This window comes from Dendrobium catenatum, unplaced genomic scaffold (assembly GCF_001605985.2).
Source record: "Dendrobium catenatum unplaced genomic scaffold, ASM160598v2 fragScaff_scaffold_1595, whole genome shotgun sequence".
NCBI lineage: Eukaryota > Viridiplantae > Streptophyta > Magnoliopsida > Asparagales > Orchidaceae > Dendrobium > Dendrobium catenatum.
This window is the reverse complement of record NW_021320057.1, coordinates 2,639,895-2,653,827: the sequence shown is the minus strand read 5'-3', so window position 1 is coordinate 2,653,827 and position 13,933 is coordinate 2,639,895.

Here is a 13,933-nt window from a genome sequence, read left to right as displayed (position 1 = left end):
AAATTATTGAGGGATAGGCTAAAAAATTAAAAATAAATTTTTAATTGTCCTCTAAATAAGAATGAGTGGCCTAGCGGGTTATATGGTATACCACAAGACGATCGCAGTAAGAAACCTATAAAACATGCTGTCTACCTTGCGCCAAACAGGTCAGATGTAAGGTAAATCACAACACAGAAACAAAATCGACCTACGAAAAAGAGTGTCCATCAGGCAAAGATCCATCACAAATATCTACAGAATGCTGCATTCAGCTTGACTTAAGCTGCACCCACGAGTTACACGTTAGTGTAAAGGTGGCCGGCGCTTCACCACTCGTCACGCACGCACAGGCCAAATTGACAGTGTGATTAATTTCAGCATTTTTAATATATATCTAACTGCTTGGGTGAATTTTTATATAGACTGCTTAGGATAACCCTGCAGGAGAGTCTAGATTTTCTATTTTTCATACATGTAATGTAATTTGATAGTATCTTTGTGAAACATCATTTAAAAATGGGAACATTTTAAATGGTAGTGCAGTCGCAAAGGGAAAAGTAAAACTCCTACAGGGGGTTTCCTTTTTCATTTGGGCATCCTTATTGGAGCGTATCAGCGTTAACAAAGGAGCCGAAGGAAAAGAAGATGAGTCCAAAGACGATCAAGAAGTTTGAGAAGAAGACTGAAGATGTAAAATGGCCTGCATTTAAAAGATTTGCGTCATTTTATCGGGTGTTGTCGTGAAGCCAGGCCACACTTTAACTTTTACTGTACCTCTGTGATGTAAATATTGTATGGCACTTGCAATGGAACACTCTTATTATCGTGGGATTTTGCTTTCCTGTGTTGTGATTTTCTCTTACTTGATTGCCGCAGTAGAACCAGACATGCTTTTTTCGGTTTCCTTTCTGCAGAAAATTGTGCTTTGTGTCTGCCGCTAGCGTGACTCTTTAGGAATAAAATTTTTATAAATGCTCATAATTATTAAAATAAAAAATTTTTTTTTTTGTTTTTAAGATTAATTCACATAGAATACCATAACGACTCTAGGGAATTAAGGCCGGAATCCTCGCGGGGAGCATGTGCATGCATTCTCTCTTCTTTTAAGACAAACTTCTCGCTCTGCGGGTAGAGTCCGGTATAATCTGGCTATGAGTGATGAAGTGCCCGGACCTGGGGAAAGTTTTTAGTCATTCAAAAAATTATTTTATAAAGCTTTAAAAATTCATACATAATTGTTGAGACTTTACAGCATATAATTGCATTAGTAACTGAATTAATAATTAAGATTTTTATTGCATTAGCTTTTAGGAAGCATTAACACTCATAAATTGTGGGATCAATTAGGAATCTCTCATCGTGGTCGATCCCAAATTTCAGCGTCTAAACTACCCTCCAATCTTTCATACAGACTGGGATTCAGCATGGATTCTTATACGATTAGGTGGTTTTAGCTGGCTTTCCTTTGCCATAATAACAAAAACCACCATAGAAACACAAAAAAACACGTAACCCACCACAACAACACCCATAGCCCCACAAAACAGGAGTAAGCAGATGCATTAGCTAAGTCGTAGATGTTAATGTTGTGCGTGCACCACTACATTTTTTTTTAGATTTCGGATCTAAAGGTGAGTGGTACGATAAACACTAGAAAAAAACAACACACCTTATTGGTGGGTTAAGCTCTCTACTTTTCCCCAGAGACTATAAAATCCTACCCGATGCGCGTCACATATGTGCGTCACCTCTTCTTTCTTCGTGCTGTTAGAATGCTTGGCCTCTCTCTTTTTCTCCAGTTTTTCTTCAGATGCCCAGATGTTGACTGAACTTGTGTGATTGCTTTCCCGAGCCCCAAGGGTTGGGGGGAACAAATGTTTTCCCCTTTGATTAGGAAAACACTAGAAATCCTTGCAGTTAACTCACTTTAGAGGAATAATCTAATGTCCTTATGAGAGTTTTCTTAGATCGAGTCTAAGAATGTAATTAAACTACGGGGGCTTGCGCCGTAAGGAAACCGATAACGCCACATACTCAAACTAAATCATATTGAGTGATGTTCGAATAGGGGAATTCGTGAATTTTGAGTTTTATAGATATTATTATCCATCGGAGGTTGGTAGGTGAAGCCGCTATCCTCCATGGCTAATCGTATCTCTAACTCCATCTGCTTTCATCCGGCCTGCTTGGTGCGATTGTAAAGGCCTACGACCATTTTGTCCACGGGAATAGTGTGATCGTACTCTTTGCATTCGCACCACACGAGCAGAAATCCTTTCGCACGCACACAGACGCTCATTGGGATCGATTGTTTTTTCAGTTTCTTGAACAATCGGAGAAGAGTCCGGCGATGAGGAGGGTTCAAGAAATTTCTCGATTCTGTTTGCCTTGAGGAGTTTTGATTATTTGATTCCTCAGATCGGATAATTATCCAGTGAAGTTGTGAGGGACGCAGAGCTTTTGGAGATGAAACAACGAATTTTACAGAGCGGAAGATATGAGTTTTTTCGGACATAGGACCTGGTTCGTGGCCCTCTTTTGAGACGATGCATAAGCCAAAGTCGCCATGGGTCCTCAGGTTCGAACCTCCTCTGATACCATGCAGAATTGCAAGAACATTGAAAAGACAAGAGAGTATTTGGCTAGAAAACAAACTTGAATACTTGTAAACAGATGTACGTGAGTATATATAGAGTACCCTTAGGTGTAGGTACACACGTAATAGCGTTATTGGACAGCAAGAATACATTTGAAATAATTAATATTATTGTTGTTCTAATAACAGGTGCCTCCTAAAAAAATTACTTAGAACAATGACATGAGCCCATATATAAAACTTAAGCATCCATTATGGTACAATCCGTTGTTGGCTTTCATTTTATTTATTATAGTCTTTTTCTATTTCAAATCTTCAATCTACCTTCTACTCTGACTATGCAATGCTTTAGTTGTAGAGGTAGAAAGACTAATGGGGTAAAATATTGAAAGAGAGAGGGAGGAATGACTTTCCATTGTGGACGTAATGATGAAAAGAGATTTTAGTCAACAAGTTCAAGAGATCTCCTCTAAAGCATTTGACTAAAGCTAAAACTGAAAGCCTAAAGGGGCTTAATCTGATTGTTTTAGTGGCTTAACAAAGCAACAAGTTCGCCAATGAGGAAGTGTGCTCTAATTTTTGTAATTCTTGCTTTTAAAATTATTTATTAATCCAAAGAAGCTACCAACATCTTTTTTTGGACACATAAAATCATCAATGGTTTGTTTTCCCCTTTGCTTCTCTCTCGCGACTCGCGACTTACAACCTCGAGCATAGCTTTCGTTTTCCCTTTCGCTCCTCTCTTGCCCTAAAACGAAGATCGCCCGTGGCAGTGGTTTATGTCTTCTAAACTCCAAGGGCCATGTTATTTGTATTATTCCTCTTGGATCCGGTAATCAGACGACAAACATAACTATTTTAATGTATTCTAATCTTCTAAATGAAATGACAAATATAAATATTTTAATTTAGATCTCTCTGAATAAAATTTCTGGCTCCGCCACTGATTAAAACATTTATAAATATCATTATTATATCTAAATAGAAAATGAACCATAAACTTTTTTTTCATATGAAATCAATATTTTTTATTAAAATTGCCATGTAATTGTTTATCACGCTTGTTACATTTTCATATGAAACCAAGAATACCCAAACACTTTGAAGAACGCTACATCATATACTTTCACTGACAATTCAACATTCACATTATAAGCTTCCGATGGCATTTAATTTTTCAATGCAAAACAAAATACTTTATAAGGAAATTCCACCAAAATTAGCGTACAAAATACGGGTGAGAAAACTTTTATGGGGAATTTTTGTTTTTATTCTATTTTGAATTAAGTTTGAGATTATATTAATCAGTTATTTACTTTATATTTCTATTGGTGTTGCTATTTTTTATTCTTAATTAGCTAATCCAATTCTGTGCCCCTTATGGTGTAGCTTTATACAATTTTTTTTTGTCTTCTCTATTTAACCTCTACAAAATTGGAGAAATTATTATGTGCGGAGTGCAGATGTAGAGCAACATTCAGACTCCAATGATAACGTGACAAGCGGGTTTGTACACACTGTGTACAACTTATAAATAAGATATGTATAATTGTGTATAATGTGTAGAACCACATCAGCACTACACAAGTAATAATTTCTCATGAGATCGAGCTGGTGAAGATGTGTGAACTAGCAAGGACGTCAAGATTGAGAGGGTTTGTCACAGCCTAAATTAAGGATTCATTTGGGACAACTTTTTAACTGCTTTCTAAAGTAGCTTCTTAGTAAAAAAATTAAAACAAATAAGAAAGTTATACTAATAAGTGGCTTCAGCAAGCAATAAGAAAGACGTCCTAAACGAAGCCCAATTAGAGGGTATTATAGAAGAGACCAAGAGCAAGGTTGGATAGGGCTAGTGGAAGATTTATCCTTATGATTATTTAATTTTAACATAATAGATTCTCCAGGGCATCTAAACATATATAAATTATTAACTTAATATGTCTTTATAATATAGGGGTAACATAATGAGATATAAAGCATATCCTTAATGTATTTTAATTTTATCAAGAAGTAAAATTCATATTTGTTAATGAAACTATAAAAGAAAGCATATGGATGAAAGAGCTAAAGCTAAAGAAGAATCAAGTATTTCATGAAAAATTAAGTCTAGTGACTGATGATTACATATTTGTTTGAGACTGTTTTTTTCTTGCTTTCTAAAGCAGTTTTTAGCACAAAAATTTTTAGTTGAAGAATTTTTTTAATTTAAAATTTATTTTAGAAATCAATAAAAAAGTTGTTCCAATGGAAGCCTATATTTCAAAAAAAAAAAAAGCTATTGGCTAAAAGAACCATTGAAGTTAAAGAAAGTGCATAAATATTATAAAAATTGTGGATATGCTAAGTTTGGTGGTGTCTAGAACCAAATTCTAGCACTACTTGATCTTTCTTTAGGTAGGTAAACTTGTTGGTTAAGGATGAATATAGTGAGAGTAAAAAAAAAGGATTGACTTATCTAAAATTTTATCTAAGTTGGAGATTGTTATTTATTATCTTAATTAAGTTTTATGTTTTATTAATCGTTTAATTACTTCCTATTTCCCTTGGATTAGCTAGCTTTTTATTCTTATCAGCTAACCTTGTTTTGTGTTGCCTTGTGGGCGGCTTCTTTCTTTTTTTCTCTAATTTATCCTCCTCTTTAAGATCAAATCTAGGAAAATATGTGATTTAATGAGGGCATCAACTTTAAGAAGGGAATCACTATCTAATTCAAGAAAAAGATGAAAGATGAGACTAAGGCTTCGTTTGGGACGGCTTTTTTATTGCTTTCTAAAACGGAGTTTTAATACAAAAATAAAAAAAAATTGTACTAAAACTCCGTTTTAGAAAGCAATAAAAAAGCTGTCCCAAACGAAGCCTAAGACAACTTTCATGCTGCTTCCTAAAACGATTTCTAATATAAAATTTTCTAATTCAAGAATTTTTTGTACTAAAAAATTGTTTTAGAAAGCAACAAAAAATTGTCTCAAACGAGGCCTTAGATTTCGAACGTTGCTTTAGAAAGCAGTAAGAAATTAAAACTATCACAGATGAAGCATAAATGTTGGTTTGGGATGGATGTAGTTTTTTATGTATGTGATTATAAAGTTATTGTGGAGAAAATAAGATACAATTCTAAGACATATGCTTTCCTTAGCTTAAGGAAGGTGATTAGTGTCAATAAATTTTTTAATAAATAATCTATGAAAATATAGTTCTCATATCATAGATATTTTGTCATACTAAACATCTAAAATTTGTACATCATATAAATTGTAATTGAGCGAAGAATCTACGTGAATAATATGTGATATGAGAAAATTAATCACAAAATATCTTATAACATTCCGACACATTTTTTTTTAAATGTTCTAATAATGCGCATAAGACTCAAATATTGTACGAGTTTATCCTAGAGATAAAATTAAAATATTTTAATAGCGATCAAATTCATTATTTTATATTTAAATTTGCATCCTATCATATTTTTTATACCTCATCAAATCCCTCTCTAATTTCCATGATATTTCTTACTGCTTTGCTTTTTAGATCACAACCATAATTCTATTTGGCTATTATTATTTTTTCATGCTTTCATTTTTTTGTGCTAAGAAGCAATTTTTTACAGCAGCTTAAAAAAAAGTTACTTTCTCATAATAATTTTATAATCATATTTATATAAAAAAAATGTAATTGTTTCAAAAAGTATCTAAATCATACAAACCAATTTAATTTGGATAGCTTAATTAGGGTCTGCTAGGGACGGATGCAACTTTTTATAAAAGTGATTGTATAGTTGTTGTAGAAAAATTAAATTTTTTTTTAAGCTGTTAAACAAAGAACTTCTTTACATAAAATTTTATTGAAAGTACTGAGAAAATAGTAATCAAACATAATCGTGTTTGTGGTCCGAAAAATAAAGCATTAAAAAAATATTTTCCAAACAAACCCATAGTCTGCAATAAAAAAATATTTTCCAAACAAACCCATAGTCTGCAATAATCTCTAAATTTGCAAAGGTTTTGAGTAAAATTATTCAAATTAAATTGAAAGGCAGGATTTATTAGACAATTGTGATTGAAAGCCGCTGTCCCTTTAGAAAGATGAACTGTGGTGGATCCACGCGATTGCATATTTTTAATATTGCAATAATACTATAATTATGAATGATTATGATCATACCTAATTAGGTGAGCAATATTGAGCCATTAGAATTTTTTAAAATATATTCATATAGTATTTTGACTTAGTATTTCATTAAAATCATGGGCAGAGGGAGGAGGGACATGTGTAAAATTGCAAGAATATGGACAAGACAAGACAAGAGAGTATTTGGCAAGAAGACAAACTTCACTGCTTGTAAACAGATGTACATGAGTATATATAGAGCACCCTTAGGTGTAGGTACACGTGTAATAACATTATTGGATAGCAAGAATACATTTGAAATAATTAATATTATTGATGTTCTAATATCCCCGCAAACTAATAGATTATGTATGATCGTTTGTTTGGATCTTAACAGCTTAAATTGAGAAATCCCTAATGATTTTGTTAAAATATCGACGATCTGGTCGGTTGTGCTGATTGGTAGAAGACTAATATGATTGTTGTTAATGTGATCCTGAATAAAGTGATGATCGATTTCAATATGCTTAGTTCTTGCATGGAACGCAAGGTTGTTCGCCAGTGCAATTGCAGAGGTATTGTCACAATATAGGTCTATAGGTGTGTCTTGTGATATGTTGAAATATGTTAACAGACGTTTGAGCCAAATGGTGTTCGCAGTTGCGGCTGCTAGAGCTTTGTACTTGGATTCTGTTGAGGATCTTGAGACCGTGGTCTGCTTCTTGACTGCCCATGAGACTAGTGTGTCATCTAAGAATGTACGATATCCAAATGTTGATTTTCGGGTGATTGGATCACCGACCCAATTGGCATCCGAGAAGGTGCGAAGAGAAAGATCAGATTTGGTGATAGGTAACCCAAAATCGATTGTTCCTTTTATGTAACGAAGAAGTCTTTTGAGAAGATATGTGTGAGTTGGTGCTGGATCGCGCATGTGTTGAGAGAGATTGTTGACCGCGTAGTCGGTGTCAGGACAAGTGAGGGTGAGATATTGAAGAGATATCGTAATTCTTTTGTAGATCGTCGAATCCGAAAGCATGTTGTTCGTTTGAAATTGATTGGGTTGTTTCATATAAGATGGATTAGCCAGAGAGTTGCAATTAGTAAGATTGGCTTGCTAAAGAATAGAATATGCGTATGAACTTTGTGAGAGGAAATACTTATATGGTAGAGATTGAATTTTGATGCCGAGAAAATGGCTTGCTAGGCCGAGGTGCTTCATGGTTAATTCGGAGTGAAGTTTGTTGAGTAGATCTGATATGGCGGAAGCGTTGTTGCCGGTGAGAAGTATGCCGTCGACATATACTAGTAGGAAAAGTTGAGTTTGATTATGTTTGAATGTGAGTGAGGGATCTGCGTTGGTGTGTTGAAAATTGATGTTGAGGAGGTGGTTTGTGAATGTCATGTACCACTGGCGCGGCGCTTGTTTGAGGTCATATATGGCCTTACAAAGAAGGCAAACATGATCTGGGTTGATGGAGTCCTCGAATTCTTTGGGTTGATGCATGTAGATCGTTTCATTAAGAGTGTCGTGTAGAAAAGCCTTTGTAACATCCAGTTGTTGAAGTTGCCAACCATTATGTAGAGCTATAGTGAATAGAATTCGGATTGTCTGAAGTTTTGCGGCTGGGCTAAAAGTCTCATGATAATCTAGCATGCATTCTTGACGATTACCTTGGGCCACTAAGCAAGCTTTGAATCTTGCAATTGAGCCGTCGGAGTGGAATTTCTTATGAAACGCCCACTTGCATCCGAGAAAAGACACATTGGATGGGGTTGGGATGAGACACCATGTACCCTGCTTTTGTAGAGCAAAAAATTCTACTATCATAGCCTGTCTCCATTCATGATTGTGATATGTGAGAGATGTGGGAGTTAACGGGACGTTGTTATTTTATATGAGTATTGGTGTGAACCATGGAAACAGGTAAAAGTAAAGATGCAGGCAAAACTGAGTGTAAGGGTGTGGTGATGGAAATTGCTTGTTTAAAGGGGAAGGATGCTTCAATGAACTGAACATGCTGAGAAATCAAAATATTGTTTGTATCACGGTTCAGACATTTTTATCCTTTTTGGGCATCCGAGTAGCCGAAGAATACGCAAGAGGTGGAGTTTGGGTGAAGTTTGGTATGTGAGTGATTGGGTAGGAAAGGAAAGCATTCACATCCGAAAGTCTGAAGATGTGAATATTCATGTTTGGTGTTGAACATAAGTTGAATGGGGGATATGTTGTTGGTGGTCGACGTTGGTAGGCTATTTATAAGATAGATCGAGTAGATATGGCGTCGGACCAATATGAGTGGGGCATGGAGGCCGTCTAAAGAAGAGTTTTAGCCGTACCCATGATATGGCGGTGCTTATGTTCGGCTATTCCATTTTGCTATGGCGTGTATGGGTATGACATTTGATGATGAATGCCTCTTGTTTGAAGAAAAGATTTGAATTGGTGGTTGACATACTCGCTGCCGCCGTTAGTATGTATGGCTTTGATTATATGGGTTGTCTGTTTCTCAATAAATATAGTAAAGTTAATAAATGTTTGTGTAACATTAGATTTAAATAAAATGGGAAACATCCAAATAAAATGAGAGAAATTATCCACAAAAATGACATAATATCTAAATCCTTGATACGAGGTGACCGGAGATGGTCCCCAAACATCAGATTGAATGAGTTCAAAAGGAGTGCATTTTCTGATTACAGAATTTTCAAAAGATAGTTTGTGACTTTTACAAGTCTTACAAGAAACACAAATATTGTAAGAATGTGGTATATGTAGCATGGGGTTGTTGTACGAGATACTCTGGAGTACTCTTTGGTGAGGGTGGCCAAGTCGATTGTACTAGTTTAACATCGTCGTTTGGATGGCAGATAGAGCTTGTTGCGGGACGGAAGAATTCTTGACCAAGATTAGGTAGAGTCCATCTTTACATGGACCTTTGAGTAGCGTTTTGTTGGTCTTCAAATCCTTAAAAATGAAGCCTGTATGATCAAACGTAATAGAAATGTGATTGTTTGTAACAAGATTATAAATGGAAGTAAGATTATACGAAATTGATGGAATATGAAGTAAATGAGAGAGAAACAGCTTACGAGCTGGGGTGGGAAGGAGACCCGTAACCGAATGAGCAATGGGAATAGACCTTCCACCCCCTACAATGGCATGATCGGAGCCGTTATAGGCCGAAGCTTGGGCAAGATTCTTGGTGCCATTGGTCATATGCGAAGAGGCTCCGGAGTCAAGGTACCAGTCAGTGGATGCCGAGTCTACTGTGGCAAGAAGAATGTTATTTGTATTAGAATAAGGCGTCGTCGGAGTGTAATTGGCAGTTAGGCGATGCCAACAGATGTCCTCCATATGGCCTCTTTTTGTGCAAATTTGACAAACGGATGCCAATTTTGGTCTTGATCTAATGTTCGGATTGGAGTTTTGAGATTGGCGTCCCCGACTGCGACGACCTCGTTCGTAATTCACATATAATGCAGCTTGAGCGTCTGCGGAGATGGGAAACCATTGTGTTTCGGCTTGGATATGAATCTCTTCACTAATGAGAAGAGCGTACATATTTTCAAGAGTACTGATCGGTGACTGCATCGTCTGGATTCACATCTTGAATGATTGATAGGGATGAGGGAGGCCATTCAAGATGTTTAGTATAATGTCCTCAGTATCTATGGTCGAGCCAACGGAAGCAATTTGATCAATGATTTTCTTGATTTATGTCAGGTAGTGTTGCATTGACATATTTTTCATCGACATGTTGTGCAGCTCGATCTTAAGATGGATCACCTTGGATCTGTTTGAAGATTGGAATCGAGTTTGAAGAGCATTCCATATCTCGTGGGTGGACTCGAGATGCACGACATATGGCAGCACCGGAGCGGAGATTGTAGAGCAAATCGCCATCGTGAGGTTTTGGTCGGTGACGAGCCATTTGTTGTAAGCAGTATTGGGATCAGTGTTTTTTAGTTTCTTGACAATCGGAGAAGATTCCGGCGATGAGGAGGGTTCAAGAAATTTCTTGAATCCGTTCTCCTTGAGGAGTTTGATTATTTGATTCCTCTAGATCGGATAATTATTTGGTGATAGTTGATGAGGGAGCAGAGTTTTGAGATTAGAAACAACGAATTTTACAGAGCGGAAGATGATGAGTTTTTCGGATAGATCACCTGGTTCGTCGGCTGTTTGAGACGATGCAGAAGCCAAAGTCGCCATGGGTCCTCAGGTTCGAACCTCCTCTGATACCATGTAGAATTGCAAGAACATGGACAAGACAAGATAAGAGAGTATTGGGCAAGAAGTCAAACTTCACTACTTGTAAACAGATGTACATGAGTATATATAGAGTACCCTTAGGTGTAGGTACACGTGTAATAACGTTATTGGACAGCAAGAATACATTTGAAATAATTAATATTATTGTTGTTCTAATAGCAGGTGCCCCCTAAAAAAATTACTTAGAACAATGACATGAGCCCATATATAAAACTTAAGCATCCATTATGGTACAATCCCTTGTTGGCTTTCATTTTATTTATTACAGTCTTTTTCCATTTCAAGTCTTCCGGACTATGCAATGCTTTGGCTGTAGAGGTAGAAAGACTAATGGGGTAAAATATTGAAAGAGAGAGGACGGAATGATGAAAAGAGATTTTGCTCTACAAGTTCAAGAGATCTCCTCTAATGCATTTGACTAAAGCTAAAACTGAAAGCCTAAAGGGGCTTAAGCTGATTGTTTTAGTGGCTTAACAAATCAACAAGTTCGCCAACGAGGAAGTGTGCTCTAATTTTTGTAATTCTTGCTTTTAAAATTATTTATTAATCCAAAGAAGCTACCAACATCTTTTTTTGGACACATAAAATCATCAATGATTTGTTTTCCCCTTTGCTTCTTTCTCGCGACTCGCGACTCACAACCTCGAGCATAGCTTTTGTTTTCCCTTTCGCTCCTCTCTTGCCCTCAAACGAAGATCGCCCGTGGCAGTTGTTTATGTCTTCTAAACTCCAAATGCCATGTTATTTGTATTATCCCTCTTGGATCCTGTAATCAGACGACAAACAGAACTATTTTCATGTATTCTAATCTTCCAAATGAAATGACAAATATAAATATTTTAATTTAGGTCTCCCTGAATGAATAAAATTTCTGGCTCCGCCACTGATCAAAACATTTATAAATATCGTTATTATATCTAAATAGAAAATGAACCATAAACTTTTTCATATGAAATCAATATTTTTAATTAAAATTTCCATGTAATTGTCTATCACGCTTGTTACATTTTCATTTGAACAAAATTATAATTCATGGCCCTCCTAAGATAATAGATTATTTCTATTTCCAATTACACAAGTTAGAGTTTGTTTGGAATGGCTAAAGCATTTTGTAATAGTAGTTACAAGTTGCTGTGAAGAAAATAACTTCTTTGAAAGTTGTTACGATAGGTAACTTCTTAGTACAAAATATTTTTTGAATCAATGAAAAACTAATAGCCAAATAAAAAAATTATAATTATAATCTGAAAATTAAAAAAAATCAATAAAATGGCTGTCTCAAAACGAAATCTTAAAATTTGCAAGAAATATGAAACCAAGAATTCCCAAACACTTTGAAGAACGCAACATCATACTTTCACTGACAATTCAACATTCACATTATAAGCTTCTTATGGCATTTAATTTTTCAATGCAAACATATTACTTTATAAGAAAATTCCAAGAAAATTAGCGTACAAAAATACGGTGGGAAAACTTTTATGAGGAATTTTTGTTTTTAATTCTATTTTGAATTAAGTTTGAGATTATATTAATCAGTTGTTTACTTTCTAATCCTATTTTGTGCTGCCTAACGGTGTAGCTTTATACAATTTTTTTTTTCTATTAAACCACCATAAGACTAGAGAAATTATTACGTGTGGTGTGCGGACGTAGAGCTGCACTCGAACTCCAACAAAAGCATGACACGCATGCAGGCTTGTAGACACTGTGTATAATTATGTATAAGGTGTATACAATTGCGTACAATTTTGTATAAGGTGTGCACAAGCTTATACATAATATGTACAAGCCCACATCAGTCTTTCGTTGGAGTCTGAACCTGGTTCTAAGTACGCAATACATACGTAATAATATCTCATGAAACTGGAGCTGGTGTTGATGTGCGAGCTAGCAAGGTCGTCAAGATAGAGAGGGTTTGTCACAGTCTAGATTGAGGATTCATTTGGGGTAGCTTTTTAACTTCTTTCTAAAATAGCTTCTTAGTAAAAAAAAAATTATACAAAAGATGAAAATTGTACTAATAAGCTGCTTCAGCAAGCAGTAAGAAAGACGCCCTAAATGAAGCCTAAGTAGAGGGTATTATAGAAGAGACCAAGAGCAAGGTTGGATAGGGCTAGTAGAAGATTTCCCCTTGTGATTATTTAATTTTAACATAATAGATTCATCTCCAATGAGCAAAGTTCTCATCTTCAATGAGCAGAATATGATGTTAGCTGATAAATGAATATAAATGTATCACTAGCGAAGCTATCATTTTCAATGAACAATATATGATAAATTTTTAGACTGTAGGAAACGATCAAAGAACCACAGCTAAAACTGAGGATTAGTGAATTGCAAGAAGACAAATATACAGATGAGTTTTGTTGATGTGACAAAATATCAAATAAGGAGGAATACAGTAGCACCTAAATGATTTGGTTTTGTTGATGTGACTGATTATACTTTTACTATCGTAAAACAATTATCACATGTACCATAAGGTGTGCAACTGATTAAGATTTCGTTTGGGACAACTCTTTTACTGTTTCTTAAAAAAATTGTTTTAAGAAGCAGTAAGAAAGTCATCTCAAACGAAGTCTAAATATATCTTATGTGACAAGTATAATATATATATTTATGTCTAATCTTGGGAGAGAGCGACGAATACGATATATAGATATATGTATAATCTTGGGAGAGAGCATTATAAAGATGTCAAGTTAATCTTTAGATATTTGAAAGGATCAATGAATGTCATATTGACATAAAAAAGGAAAATTGAGGCAGATAACATATTAGATGTTTTGTAAATTTTGATTCTTCAGGGCATCTAAACATATATAAATTATTGACTTAATATGTCTTTATAATATAGGGGTTACATAATGAGATGGAAAGCATATCCTTAATGTATTTTAATTTTATGAAGAAGTAAAATTCATATTTATTAATGAAACTATAAAAGAAAGCATATGGATGAAAGA